At 41.5% G+C, this 16985-nt stretch overlaps 1 protein-coding gene across 1 annotated transcript in view; it reads right to left on the reverse strand.

The window, feature by feature from the left end:
• CACNA1D (calcium voltage-gated channel subunit alpha1 D) overlaps positions 1 to 16985 on the reverse strand; it is a 365513-nt gene that overhangs the window by 187048 nt on the left and 161480 nt on the right. The gene's annotated exons all lie outside the window — the stretch shown is intronic.

Raw genomic sequence — 16985 nt, forward strand, 5'->3', positions numbered from 1 at the left:
ATCTTCCCAATTAAGACTTAATTCAACAAAAAATAGATTTGGGATACACAGTACAGAATTCTGATTTACTAGATGGCATTTTAATAAGCTGGAGACCCCCAGCACTCACTTTCCATTTACTACTCTCCACCAAACATCCCAAGAGGAGACACTTGAAACAGCATCTCTGTTTACAAAAATGTTTATGAAATAAAAGGCGCTCAGTAGATCTGTTTGAGAATTAAGCGCTTTACTGCAAATTTTTAGAAGTTTAATTGTTTGAGCAGACAGGGTCGTAAGTCCTTTAGAACAGCGTTTGTCAACTGGGGGCATGTGTACTCCCCAGGGTACACAGAGGTCTTCCAAGGAGTAGGTACGTCAACTTACCTAGATAATTGCTTAGTTTTACAACAGGCTACATAAAAAAGACACTAGTGAAATCAGTATAAACTAACATTTCATATGGACAATGACTTCTTTATACTTCTTTATATACTATACTCTAAAATGTAATTACAATATTTATATTCCAATTTATTTATTTTATAATTATATGATAAAAATTAGAACGTACGCAATGTTTCAGTAATAATGTGCAGTGACTCTTCTGTATTTTTGTCTGATTTTGTAAGCCAGTAGTTTTTAAATGAGTGAAACTTGGGGGTACTCAAGACAAACCAGACTGCTGAAAGGGTTACAGTCGTCTGGAAAGGTTGAGAGCCTCTGCTGTAGAAAATCCTGTTTACTTTACAGAAGACTGGTTTTAAGTCCATATTGGACCCAGAAGGTACATAAGCAGCCATGCTCATTTCAGTGATTTGCCCACTTAGCTGTGGTCTACTCTCTGACATGTGGTAAATCTGATTTGTCAATTTTATATGTGTTCACTTTTTTTTGATTGTATCACTTTGGTATATATGGTCATGCCAATTTTCTTCCACAAATTGATCTGAGGAAGTGGGTCTGGCCCACGAAAGCTCATCACCTAATAAACCATCTTGTTAGTCTTTAAAGTGCTGCATAGTCCTGTCTTTTGTTTCAGCTAGACCAGACTAACACGGCTGCATCTCTATCAATATTCTTGAGAAAATAGTTATCCTGGTGTGCTGTGGAACCCAGGACAAGGGACTTTTGTTGGCATCTGCTCTGGCTTTTTGATTTGCTCAATTAAGTCATTGAAGTTTGCTTCATGAGAGTGATGGATATACAGGGTTTGTGGGTAAAGCGCTACTGAAAGCTTCTGCTATTAAAAAGATCAAAGTAAAAATGAAACCGTTGGCACGGCTGCTACTTCTAGCAGCACTTTACTCATGGCAGAACCAGCTTTTACTATGCACTTATTAAATACACATGGGAAATTAAATACAGTCCTCTACAGACACAGTTAGGTTTTTGTTTTGTTTTAAACACAGTGCAGAATTCAGGCATTGTCATGGTAAAGTGCAAATGCAATTTGTCAGAGAGAAAGCTGCAGCAGCATTTTATCTCCAAGATTATTATATTTTTCACTTTTATTTTTTTTAAAACCAAACCATGTAAGGGAGTGTAATTCGCTTCATGAGGCTCCATTTACAACTATGCATTAACTTCAATGGAGTTGAATAGGTTTAATTGAATGTAAAATTTGGCTGCATGGTGGGTTTTTTGTCATAGTACATTGGGGAAAAAACACACCAGCCTTCTCTCAAATTAACAGAAGGGGTACATGTGGGAGAGCAGAATTTCATCATATGGGATTACTTTGTTATTACCATAATCTTCATAGGTCTCCACCCCCAAATTTGATTGGGTCAGACTCTGCCATAACGCGGGTGTAAACTGTAAGTGCTGGGGGAAACACTTTTGGGTTGCACTAGCATATATGAGCTCAAACACTGGCTTATTGCCTATAAAAGCTCAATTTAAAAATAAAGCTCTTTAAATGAGCATTTAATAGCCATATGAGTCAACAAACTTCTATTTCTGTTTTGACTCCTACAGTTTAAAAACAAACAAATTGATTACTGTTTCATATTTTTAAACACGACATGCTCCCATGCTAAGACATTGGAGGCCAGCATGACACCATTGCTGGAATACCTTTTTGCAAGTCTAACCGAATGAGAAACATTTCTACAAAGTCTTAAAACTAAATGGCTGTGTCTAGACTGCCCACTTTTTCTGGAAAAGCAGTTGCTTTTCCGGAAAAACTTGCCAGCTGTCTACACTGGCAGCTTGAATTTCCACAAAAGCACTGACAATCTCATGTAAGATAGTCAGTGCTTTTGCGGAAATACTATGCTGCTCCCGTTCGGGCAAAAGTCTTTTTCCAAAAAACTTTTGTGCAAAAGGGCCAGTGTAGACGGCAGAGATTTGTTTTCTACAAAAAAGTCCCGATCACGAAAATGGCGATAGGGGCTTTTTTGCGGAAAAGCGTGTCTAGATTGGCCACGGACACTTTTCCGCAAAGTGGGCTATGGCCTGGTCAGCCTGTAGTTTGGGCCTATTCTGACTCCAGCCCTGCAAGCTGGAAGGCAAAAGCCAAAGGTAAGGTAAGGTAAGGTAAGGTAAGGTAAGGTAAGGTAAGGTAAGGTAAGGGAGGGTAGGGGAAGGGGGGAAAAATAAGTGGAAGGAGTGGGAGAGGGAGTGGGGCAGATCAGGAGAAGAAAGGGGAAGGCACCAAGGAACAGGGTGGAGGAGAAAACAAATGCCAGGGGGCCAAGTGGAGACAATGATGAAAAGGGCAGGAGGGGAGGTATCAGTGGGAGGGGGACAGAGTGATGCTGGGAGAGGAGAGGGTAAGGGCATAGGGAGTTAGAGTGGGGAGAGGGAGGTTCTGGGAGACAGCTTGAAAGAAGGGGTGGGCATGAGGAAGGCAGGGATGGAGCAAGTCATGTGTGAGGGCACAGGGGCATGAGGAGACTGGGGGCAGAGGGTGGTGAGGGGGTGGGCATCAGGGAAAAAGAGGGCAAAGGGGGCACGGACAGTGAGGGAAGGGGGAGGCACCAGGAGGGTGCAGGGGTAAGGGAAGGTGCAGGTGCCAGGGGATTCTGGGGGTGAAGCAGAAGGGCAGAGACCTGCAGAGGAGGGACCAGCACCAGAGGAGAGGCAGGTGTGTAGAGGGAAGTGTTAGAAAAGGGCATGAGGAGGGGTAGCTCACATGATCAGAGTGGGGCTACTGGAGGAGTGGGCACAGGGGGGGAGAGAAGGGCTGGTGGAGGGGGGCAGGTCTCAGGAAGCCTGAGGGCAGTGAGAAGGGCAGGAGTCAGGACAGCAGAGGAGGGTGAGAGGTTGGGGGGCAGCAGGCACCAGGGGAGCTGATGGAGCAAGGGGAGGAGTCACGGCAGCAGAGGGAAAAGGTAGAGGTTTGAGATATGTATTAATAACTTGGGTGCCACAGTGGCACATCCAAACAAGCCCCATGAACTCAGTCCTGGTGCACAACACAAAATTCATTCTGCTCATGGGAGGAAACTCTTAGAGGGAACACTTCCCCCAGCCTTTCCGCCCCCGAGTTAATGTCACACACGTTGGGTTAATGCAATTGCAGGATAGTTGCATGAGGGGGGTTTGGTGGGGGCCAAATTAATCCCTAGTGGTAGGAGGATGATGGGAAAAGTCCGGGGGGGGAGTCACATGACATCTTTTACTTCTGGTCATGTGTCCATCTTGCCCTGTGAATGTAATCTCCAGAGGTGTGGCCAATGGGGCTAAGGGGTGTGGCCAATGGGGGTTAAAGTGCATTTAAAAAATTCTTTGGGTGCACACCCTAATGAAATGTGCTGCGCATGCCTATGATCTAGATTGCATCCCTCTCTCAGCAGAGGGATGCAGATTAGGCAGGTCGACATTGCAAATGAAGCAGGGATTTAAATATCCTGTGCTTAATTTGCATAAAAATCGCCACCATTTTTTCTGACTCGGCACTTTGTCGGCAAAAAGAGGCAGCCTAGAGGGGGATCTGTCGATAAAGAAAGCCTTTTTCGACAGATCCTGTAAACTTCCTTGCAGGAGGCATAAGGGATCTGTCAAAAAAGGCTTTCTTTCTCAACAGATCCCCCTCTAGACTGCCTCTTTTTGCCAACAAAGTGCTGAGTCAGAAAAAACGGCAGCCATTTTTATGCAAATTAAGCATGGGGGGATATTTAAATCCCTGCTTCATTTGCAATGTCGACCTGCCTAATCAGCATCCCTCTGCCAACAGAGAGATGCAATCTAGATATACCCCTAGACAGCTTTTTTTTAAAAAAAAAAGTGATCGAATGCAATTATGCAAATGAAGAGCGAGATTTGTAAATCTGGACTTCATTTGCATTTTCCATTTCTTTCATTTACATTCCTCTTTCGAAAGAGGAATGTTGTCTAGATGTACCCTGAATACAGACTTGTCACTTGAGTACAATATAACCAACGGCTCCTCAACCTTTTCCTTCCCAAGCCCAGTCTCTGCCAAAACAACTGTTTTTCTGCATATAAATGCTAGTATTGGTAGCATTCAGAGAGGGCAATTGTCAGGGACCCCGTGCAGATAAATTGCTTAGGATTTTACATGCAGAAAAACAGTTGTTTTCTCTGGCTTCAGTGTTCTTCAGGTTCAACCCCAAGCAGCAGGGCTCCAACACACTGAAGTTTTGGCCCTCATGGTGTGGCAGGGGGGTTTGGTGGTCCTCTGAAATCTATGGGGCCACAGACCCCCAGTTAAGAACCACTGATACAATCTACCCAGCTATCAATACAGAGTCCCTAAATTCCCATTGATCTGAAGAGAGGATTCACATAACAATGGAAATTTTTGTACACAGACACACGGAGTAGATGAACAGCACACAGAGCGGGTTTCATGGGAGTAGCAACCAAATCAATCAGCAAATCAGCAGAGCCAAATAAGACAAAGAATTCAAATAGTACAAATAAATATGTACAAGCGCTCACAACTGCTTATACACGTCCCATAAAACAGATGGGCAAAAAATAAAACCAGTGTAGGCTGTATTCTTAATTACTGTATATTTTTCATACAGTAAAGTTACTTGTCTGTTGCAAATCTGAAATAACTGAATCCTGGATCCTGCAGTCTTTATTTATCTTGAAATCCTACTGATTCCATTGGGAGTTTAACTCAAGTGAGGAGGGTTCTTTATAAAGAAAACATTATCTGTGATATTCACTACCTTTAGTTAATTTAGTCAGAGTTAGCAGTTGAACAAAATATACCGTACACTCTGGCCATGGCATTCCTGGTGCCATTCTGCTGCACAAAGGACTGCAGCCACAGGCGACAGAGATGGGCTGGGGTAGTGGACAATTTGAATGGCATGGAGCCTGCTCCATGAAAGATGCAGGCTTATTAGTATGCATGACTGTAAATTGGTTCTATGATGGAGTTGTCCTGCTGTGTGTGCGGGTAACCTGAAGGTCTGCTGCATGTCTCCTAGGAAGGGACCTTTTAGAGTCAGCACTAAACAAAGGCATGGTGGACTTATTTGAGGAAGATACTCAGTGGAAGAGAGCTTATTATCTGTGTTACTACATCTCTTAATGGGCTCAATCTGCCAATGCATGAGGACCCTCAAGACCCATAACCTTCCAAGAAGTGATCAACACCTCACAGAATCAAGCTCTAAGAAATCAGAGCATGTTTACATAAAGGAATCAGAAATAAAACCTGTTGTACTTCACCCTGATCAATTCCACTGATTTGGATGGGGGCTGGATTATCTCCTCAGAATAGTTAGTTTGGGTTGAAGCTGCAGATGGCTACAACCATTTGATGAATATTTATTGTTGGTGCATTTGCTCTGCCTGCCCTTTCTTTTACTAAGAATTTTTCTCCCCCCTCTCCTCTGCTGCCTTTTTTCTTTTTTTAAAAAAAGTCAGGGCTAAGTCAGACTTTTATTTCAGTCAAATATGAGGTCACCCAAACAACAATAACATAACATAGTTCAGAAGCTTCGTGGGTAACTGAGTTAGTCTGTACAGGATAAACTTAAAAAACAACAAAAGGTCTGGTAGCACTTTATAAACTAACAAAACATGTAGATGGTATCATGAGCTTTCGTGGGCAAAGCCCACTTCTTCAGATGACCGAAGTTGAGTTTACGATGTGCAGTCTCAAAATAGTTCAGTTCATAACCTGCAGTGCTAGAGCTGAATACCATTTCCTTTTATTTCTCATGCATGCTCTGTTTATTTATGAATTTTTTATCTTTTCCTTTTGCTTTATTCTATTAAGCTTTTGATCTGCCAAGAAAAGGAACACTGTCAAAATCTGTTCATTTTCCTTTAGCCAGGAGACTATGGATGACAGTTCACTGCCATTTTCTATTGTGTGTATCATTATTTAAATATATTTTTAAATAATTTTCCATGTGTACTGTAGACAAGGATTCTTAGGTGTATATTCTTATCTTGGCTAGCATATTTTACATTTCATGAACTGACGATTGCTGGAGGTGAGATTAGCATGTAAGAGTGCTGTGCTCTTAGCTTCTAAAATTATATTACACATATATTGCTGCATTGCAAGTAGTGTCATATTAATGAGATGCAAAAAATTTAAATCATTTTAGTAACCTGCAAGACTTACGTGTAGAAGGATATATATAAGGACATGTCAAAGCATATGCTTTGGTGTTCTTAAGCAATGGAGTAACTGCAACGTACAGAGATTTATTAATGTGGGTTTGAAAGATCTTATTTGTTCCCATGGCTACCCAAAGAAGTACTAAGCCTTTGGCAAAAAATGCCTTCAGCAGAAAACAACCTCCAATGATAAGGACTGTCTAGAGGAATAGATTATCATGCATCATTAAAAGCTATGTCTCTTGATAAATAAATAATGAAGTTTTATCATTTATTATTTTCTTTGTTCATAGAAAAACAATTTAGTGTGTACTGAATTAGTGAGATATTATTTTTACTTGAAAAGGTATTTGAAAGCAACAAAAATTATTAAAGGTCTAGAAAACATGACCTATATGGGAAGATTGAAAGAACTGGGTTTGTTTAGTCTAGAAAAGATAAGAGAGGGAACTTGATAACAGTTTACAAGTACCTAAAAGGTTTTTACAAGGAGGAAAGAAAAAAAATATTCTCCTTGACTTCTGAGGATAGGACAGTAGGACAAGAAGCAATGGGCTTAAATTCCAGCATGGAAAGTGTAAGTTGGACATTAGGAAAAACTCCCTGTCAGGGTGATTAACCACTGGAATAAACTGCCTATGGAGGCTGTGGAATCTCCATCATTGGAGATTTATAAGAGCAGGCTAGACAGACACCTATCAGAGATGGTCTAGATCAGCGGTGCGCAACCCATGGGTCGCGAACCCCTAGGTCGCGGCCATCGTCCTGGGGGGTCGCAGCGCTTTGATCCGGGCCAGCCAGCATTTTGTTTTCCTGGCTCGGTGCCCAACATACCTGCTCAACAAAAATTGTCCCGACTCCGGGGGTCACAAATGAAAAAAGGTTGAGCACCACTGGTCTAGATCACTTATGGACAACCTGCAGTCTTCATGTGGTCCACCAGGGTAATCTTATTGCAGCTGCAAGACATTTTGCTGATGTTGACTATCCACAAGCCCTGCTCTCTGCAACTCCCAGTGGCTGCAGTTCTCTGTTCCCAGCTGGTGGGAGCTGTAGCAAGCAGCAACCATCCCATCCCTGCAGCCTCTTTGCCTGCAGGCGCTGCTTCCCACAGCTCTCACTGGCTGGGAACACAGAGCCGCAGCCACTGGGAGCTGTGGGGGGCAGTGCCTATGGATGGTCAACATCAGCAGAATGTATCCTGGCATGCAATCAGATTACCCTGATGGGCTGCATATGGCTCATGAGTTGCCCACCACTGGTAGATGGTGCCATGAATGCAGAGGTCTGGACTTGATGACCTCTCAAGGTCCCTTCCGTCCTATGATTCTATGAAAGGTATGGATACGTTTATGCATTTCCCCTCCACACTCTGTTTTTGGTAATGTATTTAATATTCTATTTTATTTTAAATTGTCACACAGATCAGTACAAACAAGAACCATTATCAATTTCTGTGCCTGGTACTTTATAGGACTTATGAGCTCAGAGAACTTGGGCCCAACCCTCTGGCAACCTTCAGAAACTCTCAGAACTGGATCCTGTGGGTGAGCTCCTCAGTTGTGATAGGACAACTTTGTGCTGCTCCATCAGTGCAAAGCTGCCCTAAAACTACCACCAGCCTAGGGAGAGCCTTGAATGGAGTAGAGAAACAGGAGCTATCCCACACCCACTTTCCTGGGTCTGGCTCTATGGACATAGCTAGCAAAAAGAAAGCATGATCACCGAACCCTATACTACAGAAAATCAAATTCTGGAGCCATAAGTTGCTGTAAGGTCTTCCACAGGGATCCAAGGCAGGTCTGTGGAGCACCCTTTAATATTTTTGTCCCCTCTCCCCAACCTGATCTTTTCTTCCCTCCACAGGCATTCCTCCGCTCCCCTACAACAGTCTGCCCCCCACCGCCTCCAAATAAGAGTGACTGGCTCTCCAACCAGACTCATGGGAGTCTCAGCACCACTCTGGGTTAGCCCAACCAAAAATGGTCAGCCCATTGTGTGAGTAGCACCACTGGCTCTATGGCCTATGATAAGGGGAATCCAAAGGTGGCCAAAGGCCAACTTGGTAGCAGCCAAGCCCTCCATGGTTTCAGGTAAGCATCTGTCTCTGTGTGGACAAATACTGCAAGAACATAAATTGAAAAATGTGGCCCATAGTGCCTCTTCTCAGCTGTTTCTCTGCCTGTCTGTCAGATTGCTAAAGAGTGTTTTGTTCTGAAGGAGATGAGTGAATGTGCATGTTTTGGATCAGTCTAAGGAAAGAAACAGTTAAAATAAAATTGAAAAAAAAAGATGTTATCTTGTGGACTGGCAGCATGTTTTTGCCAGCAGAACATTATTATGCAGGACCCATAGTTAAGCATTTTGGAGATGAACAGAAAACTCCTTTTAGTGTCAAGTGTATGGGTCACAAAAAAGTAATATTACTCATGAGATGTCTTACAACTCTGTTGGTAGCTATCAGCTGCTCTTCATATGCATTATCATGGATAAAAATGTCAGCTTTGCTGACAATTAAATGAGCACCAGCATACACTTCACTTTCCCTGTTCTCACTAACAGACAGTAATTCCAATGGAAAAGCAGTCTGCAACCAACAGCAGAGTTAGAACTCGCTTGTTATTTATTTTCAGGTATGGATTCCAGGTGAACCCTGTTAAGTTGAATATAAGACTCTCTTTCATGGCTGAAAATAAGTCTAATTTACATTGCTTTACAAATCACCTGAACTTGGACCACAAAAGATACAGCAAAATAAATATTGGAAACCTACGTATCCTGATTTTTACTCCTAAATTCTAGAACTGAGTGAATGATTCACTATGAATAATTTATCTGATGAACCTAGCCTACTTTTCCACCCACAGGAATATCTGGTGGCAGAATGCAATTTGCTTGACTTTGTTATTGCAATTATTCTGGAGGGGCTGGAGTTTTGTTTTTTGGTTTTTTTTTTGTGTGTGTGCCATTTTTATTAGATATGTGGCTACATAAAGAACAGTTCCATTGGAGAATCTGAGACACACCAATCAGTCTATGCTGGTTAATTGTGGTTGGTCAGACAAATCTCATGATATTGCTCTGCTGTCATGAAAGACTTAAGTGTGCTACATCTGTATGAATACTTGTATGGATAAATTGAAGTCCCATCTCAGTGTTTATATGAATATGCAATTTTGAAATTCTTTCTGAAAATATTTGTGGCATTAACCTTGAATATCCAAATATTTGTAGAAAGTGAATACTAAAGGGGAATAGGCATGGCAGACATACAGTCATTTCAAAACGTGAGCAAATACTCTTTGTTCGCAGTACTGTATCTGCTCAGCTTCACTTACTTCTGACATGTGCTATGAAGTCTCCAATATTGAGTGAGCATGACATTATCTATGTTCCAAAATATTAAAGCTCTGTGGCACCATTTATTCTTACCCTGATTCAGTGGTGAGGTCTACATTCTCTTATTTGAAAAACTAATTAGTTTAATCCTGAACAATGTATTTGAGTTGTATAGTATATGACCCATTAATGATCTGATTGCCTTCTTAATGGTGGTTGCACCTTCAGATGCTTAACAGAGATGTTATATAAACATTTAATACATGCATATATACTAACCATTAAGAAGTGAGCTACACTTCTTCAAGTAAAATACACAAAAGCTGCAGGGCTATGAGTGCAATCCAGCAGTCTTTACTTAAGCAAATCTCCAACTGACTGCAGGATCAAGCTTTGTCTTAGGGTTTGTCTAGACTACAGAGTTTTGTCGACAAAAGTGGACTTTTGTCGACAAAACTATACCTGGGTCTACACTACCGCTGAGTTCTGTCAACATAACATCAACAGAACTCAGCAGTTTTGTCGACGCTGGTAAACCTCATTTTACGAGGCATAACGCCTTTTGTCGACAGAGTTCTGTTGACAGAAGGTGTTATTGCATCTAGGGTTGTGTCTAGACTACAGGGTTTTGTCGACTAAGCAGCTTGCTTTGTCGACAGAACTGGCTGTAGTCTAGACGCTCTTTGTCAACAGAAGCTTTGTCGACAGTATCTGTCGAAAAAACTTCTGTCGACAAAAGCCTGTAGTCTAGACGTACGCTTAGTCTCATCTGTACTACCAGTTATTTACTCTTCAGTTAACATCTGATTTTTACTTTTATGACTCTTCATTGTATTATCTGTATCTGAAGGACAATCAAGTATCTTGTCTAGAAGATAAAACATGTTTTGGAAGGTCCCTATGTTCTTACTCAGACAATAAGTATATTTAGAGGCAGATTGTGGCCTTTATCTGTATCCAGTGGTGGAGAGAATGCAGAATGGCCACACTGCAGTAAAAACCAGTGGAAGAATTTTGACCGAGTCAGCAATAACTCTTCCCTGTAAGGACTCATGTACAGTCCTGCAAGGGAACTGTATCCTGGAGTAGCAGCTCTCACACACTTCACATTCTCCCCATGTAGATCATACCTAGTTCACGCAGAGATGCAATTTGAGAAACACTTCGTTGCCAACCCCTTATGCACCTGCACAGAGATAAGGACAAACCAGCAGCCTTTGTTTTTGGTAACATCATGCAACTAAAATAATTTTGCCCTTGAGATTTCACTTTGAGGCAGACCCAATCAGGAGCAGTGGTTAATAAAGAGAGAACAAATACAAGATTTTTGATATGGTGAATTACTGGCAAATGGTTATACTGATCTACTTTTTGCTTGTAAATCCCTAATGGTGTTTTATATTAGAAGGAATATTTAGAACAAATTCTCCCTTTTTCAGCTTGTGTCTTACAATTAAAATGTTTACTGGGTATAGACTGTGTTAGTTCTGTCATTTTAAGTATCAGCCATTAAAAATAAAATTATTAATTTCATTTTAATGTATGATTACTTAAAGAGATACAGTTTACATTGATGGCCAGGACATACTCACCTTCAGAAAGGGCTAGATGTAAAACAAAAGATCTCCCAAATCATCAGTGTCATCCACACGAACAATATCTAAACAACATATCAAACATGCCGTGCACAAGAAAGAGGCAGTACAGAATATGATGGCGTAGGTGGCCACAGAATAAGATAGGAGTTCAAAGATAATGAATGAGTATTTTAAAACAGCAAAGACAGATCAAAACAGCAGACAGATTTAAATGTACACAGAATAACTTGTCACTACAGGAAACGTCATCACAAGTTTAAAAGACATGTTAAAACATAAATCAGATTTCAGCTTTTAAAATCTAAATATCTGTGTGCAGAGCCATGTTTTTAAGTCAGTTGGTGTTCTATTTGTACTATGAGAGTTTAGTCAGTTTTAGAAAAAATGTTAGGTATATCATATATTATGTTTCATTTGGCATTTTGGAGAAGGTAAAAAAATTTGAAAGGCACATTGAGAACTTCTCTGATAAGAATAAGGAACACTTGAGCTACATATTTTAAGCCTGATTCATTATGAAAAACACTATTTTTCAACCAGTAAATAATACCATGTCCTGAGGACTTTGTTCACATTGAATTTTTATATGTAAATCCCGACAGGCCTAAAGAGAACATTGTAGATTATATTTTAAGTATAATGCAATTTACATTACAATCTATATACATCATTCTTATTAAACATGAAAGCCACATACAGTCTAGAAAGAAAGGTATTAGATTGCTTACTTTGGGGCAAGCCCTGCTTCTTCCTTGAGGGTCACAACAGGCCAAATTGCTGCTGAGCCACTGCACTTATGCAGCATAGTGGAGGGAACTAAATTTGAGAGGACTTTACTCATGTGCTAGGGATATCCCAGCGCAGTTGCAACTGAAGGTGGATGACTGCAGCTTGAGGGAAGGCGGAAAAATTAGATGTCTGGACTAATGGATCCATTTCACAGACACTCTGACCACTGACCCTCCTCAGATCTGGCACAAGAAACAGGAGATACCTGTGAGCACATCTAGCCTACGTTTTTCTTTCTAAAAGAAGATATGCAAATTTGGCACAAATTTCCATATCTTCTTTCGATCGCTTTTTCGAAAGACGTTATTTTGAAAAAGCAAGCAGTCTAGAAGCGGTTCTTTTAAAAAAAAAAACCTTTTTTGAAACAACACTGTAAACCTCATTTTTTGAGGAAGATGGGTTCTTTCGAAAAAGGGTGGTTTTTTTCAAAAGAACCGTGACTAGACTGCTTGCTTTTTCGAAAAAAAAACTCTTTTGAAAAAGCAAACGGAAGGAGATATGCAAATTTGCGCCAAATTTGCATATCTTCTTTCAAAATTAAAATGTAGTCTGGACATGTGGAGTGTGTCTGGTGCTGCAACAACTGCAGAGCAAACCTACATTCCACAAAACTCTGCTTCATCAAACTTGGGTAATGGGGCTAGCAGCAAGGAATTGGATTTAGCCTTCTAGAATCTCTATCCCAAATGTTTGGGCTGGTGAATACAATACAGGAGCAGATAAAACATTTTATTTTACCTTTTCACCAATGCTAGTCCCCATTCTAAGTACAGGCAGTCCCCGGGTTACGTACAAGATAGGGACTGTAGGTTTGTTCTTAAGTTGAATCTATATGTAAGTCGGAACTGGCGTCAGCCGCTGCTGAAACTGATCAGTTTCAACAGCGGCTGAATCTGGACGCCAGTTCTGACTTACATACGGATACAACTTAAGAAACCCAGGCGTCCCCAAGTCAGCTGCTGCTGAAACTGATCAGCGGGTGATTCCAGGAAGCCCGGGCCAGAGCAGCTGGGGTGCTGCCGGGTTGGTACAGTAGCGCCGAGGAGCAGCGCTACGGGACCAACCCGGCAGCGCCCCAGCTGCTCTATCCCAGGCGTAGGCAAGAAAAGCCTGGTCTGCTGGGGGGGGGCCACTAGTTGCACCCCACCCCAGCAGACCAGGGAGACGCGGGTGGCAGGACCGCCCGCGTCCTCCATGGCTTTGCTCCGTCTCCCTGGTCTGCTGACCAGGGAGACGGGAAGCAAAGCCGCGGAGCACGCCTGCAGCAGGACAGCCCAGGCGCGCCCGAGCTGTCCCGCTGCGGGCGTGCTCCGTGGCTTTGCTCCGCGTCTCCCTGGTCTGCTGGGGGGGGCTCCCCCCCAGCAGACCAGGGAGACGTGGAGCAGCTTTTCTCACCCCGGAGGACGGGGGCGGCGGGACCGCAGCGCATCTGGGCATTCCGCCGCTCCAGTCCTCCGGGGCAAGAAAAGCCCCATTCGTAACAGCGGATCCAACATAAGTTGGATCCGCGTAACTCGGGGACTGCCTGTATAAAGGGAATATCTGGCCCATCTAGTAAAACTTTACCTAATAGTAAAAATGCAAAAGAAAACATTTAACTGGCCCCACTGCATTTAAAATGTCATCAAGCTTTATAAAACATTTGAAAACTTTACTATCTCAACTTTAAAATTGGCTGCGTATCTTTTTGAATTTCCTAGCCTTTGTGAGGATCATGATATCAAATCTGACATTACTATTCCTTATATATTTTAAAAAAATGTGAACTAAATCAATAACAGTGCATCTGAGTCTGGAAGCAGAAAGGTGGTATATTTAATTAAATGATCTCAGAGCAAAGCTTCAAAGGAGAGGAGGAAAATAATTGCTACTAATGACCCTTTCAACGCTTGTGGGACAGAATCACTGAAAGCATGGTCCAGCATTGACTTCAGTCAGAGCTCCAGAATCACAAGGAATGTTAGATGTTGGCATCAAAGAATCAGAGATAAATCATGAACAAACTTCCTTCTCTTATTCTACCTTCTTCTTATTCCTCTTTTCCAGTGAGGTTGTGACATAAAAACTAACCCCTGGATCTTGCAAAAACTTACACATTTGTCACTGAATCTGGTGACCTGCTCTGCACTCCCAGAAGGGCTAGGGCCTCGGGTGGAAAAGGTGGGGTTGGGGTAACTGGCGCTTAGTGCTGCCCAGACTGTGTCCCCCACACTTGGTATCGGCTGAAACGTGCTGCACGGGGCTCCCGTGGTGATTTAAAGGGCCCAGAGCTCTGGCTGCTACTGTTGCCACAGCAGAAGCAGTTGCAAACCCAAGGACCCTTTGCATGGCTGGTGCCCAGGACAGTTGCTCCCTTTGCCTCCCCAGTCCCGCCATCAGTGAGCCTGCACTGAATATAATGAAATCAGTTGGACTGATCACAATATACTAGCTAAAAATGTATGAGAGTCAACCTGACTTTATTCACTTTGTCTTTTCCTTTCTTCCCCTTCTTCCTCACAGAAGGCTTGTGAGATTGAGGTAACTCATCACTTTCCCTATTTTCCTTAAAGTCTCTGCATAATGAAATCCTACCCTATCAATCAGCCCTACCCATGGGCTGCACACAGTTTCCTAGGGTTAGCCTCTGGTGGGCTGCCAGACACTGTGTTTACCTGAGCTTCCACAGGCATGGCCACTCACTGCTCTTAGTGGATGTGGTTCACCGTTCCCAGCCAATCAGAGCTGTGGGAAGCAGTGGCCTGGCCTTCCTGCAGCTTCCCTAGGCCATGAATGGTGAAGCGGATCTACTAGGAGCTGCAGGCAGCTGTTCCTGTAGAAGCTCAGGCAAACAAAATGTCTGGTGGCCTGCCAGGGGCTAACTTTGGCAAAGCATGTCCAGTCAGAGACAAAGTCTCTCCCTGTGCTGTAAATATTGTATAATTTTTTAAATTATATTTTTCAACCAACTCTTCGACAAACAGGATCTCACAGAATAGATATTTAGAAAGGCAATGGGACATTTTGTGCTTGATTCTCTTAAAAAACATATTTCTCTGTAAAATATTATATTTTTCAACTATCTAAAGCACACAATGGAGAAACAGTGAAGAAGGCTATGCACACAACTAAGGGCTGGTGACACCACAAACTACTGTAGGTTTTTGTCATACGACTTGGTCTTGATCACATTGAAACGAAAGGGATTTTTTTCCATTGACATCCGGGATACTACAATCCGGCCCACAGTTCCCAAGAAGCCATTGTTCCAAACTTCAGTTAACTCATAGTTAACTATAGATAATATAATTCACATCAGTAGCTAATGTTTCAGTTTAGATTCAAATACCTGTAGAAACTTTTCTTTATCCTCAAATAAATATAAAAGATCTTTATCATACACCAAGTTTTATAACTATACTCCACAAATAAAGACACCCAGTCAGTTCATCAGTATTCGGCTAACATGTATTTGGTTCTATGTACATAAATTTTTCACTGAATAGTATGTTGCATGGACAGCTGATTATAGATAAATGTATAAGGTCAATCCTGCAAGGTGCTGGTTGCCATCAACACTTATTTAAGTCAATGGGGGCTAACAGTACTCAGCACTACAATACAGGAGACAGAATAGAATACTTTGCAGACTAGGGCACTTAATAATCCATACATATTCTCTCTATATATTAAAGTACCCAGGTGCACCTGTTAAAATATTTGTGATAATGGTAATTATAAAGAGGGTTCTGTTTACTTTATATACATTTGAACAAAAACGCAAGTACGGCTTTCAGAAGGGGACAATAGTTCTTACTTAGCAGAAAAATATTTGTACAGGTGTCATCCATCTCTCATTGTGTGCAAAATAATGTATCTGACTACTGGAAGTAATTTTACAATGAGTTAATTAGTGCCTCATTTAATGAACAGTTTTTGGCAAGCACTATAAACACACATGATGTCACAGAAAGATACAGGCACAAGGATCACACACAATTCAAGAGCAAACATTGGTAGGATGACATAAGATTTGAGACACATGCAAAAAGCCATCACGGAGAAGCTTGAAATAATGCATAGGCCACCTTACAATTTGCAGCAGAATATACAATGTTAACTCAACTGCTTACCCACTAAGTACACCAAGAACCAGGTTAAGTACGAAAAATGAGCCAAGGATGATAAGACTAACAAAATAGATCCATGGCCATTCACATCCTATTGCATCATTTACCTGTAAAATGTAAGGAAATAAGTTATGATTCAGCCATTCAATAAACAGCAGAGTCCTTTTAGCAGCTGCCAGATCACATAGGTGTTCATTGTTCCAAAATAAACTCTACTTTTTAGTATCTGTCATCTCCAGCATGTAGTTACACTTAAGCCTCTGTTTTTTTCCACTGTATATTATTAGGAAAAGAAAAAATGGATCCTCTTTTGAATGCTGACAATATCCATTAAATCTGTAAGGTAGTTGGTTTAGTTAATGTTTAAGATAAATGGACTAATATTTAACTTTACTTACCCAAATAAGTTTGCAGATCTTATGTCCTGTAGCAGATGGCATGTTTTAAAACATCACATTTAAATTAAAAGTATTTATAGGGTTTTTTTAATAATTTAGCCTCAAGTTAAGTGTACAGACATGAAGCCTGTATGCTGGTAACATTTTTAATTTTTTTAACTAACTCTGTTTTTCATATTTGTACATTACTTTTATCGACTATGTCTTGGTTA

Source organism: Pelodiscus sinensis, chromosome 11 (assembly GCF_049634645.1).
Source record: "Pelodiscus sinensis isolate JC-2024 chromosome 11, ASM4963464v1, whole genome shotgun sequence".
Classification (NCBI taxonomy): domain Eukaryota; kingdom Metazoa; phylum Chordata; order Testudines; family Trionychidae; genus Pelodiscus; species Pelodiscus sinensis.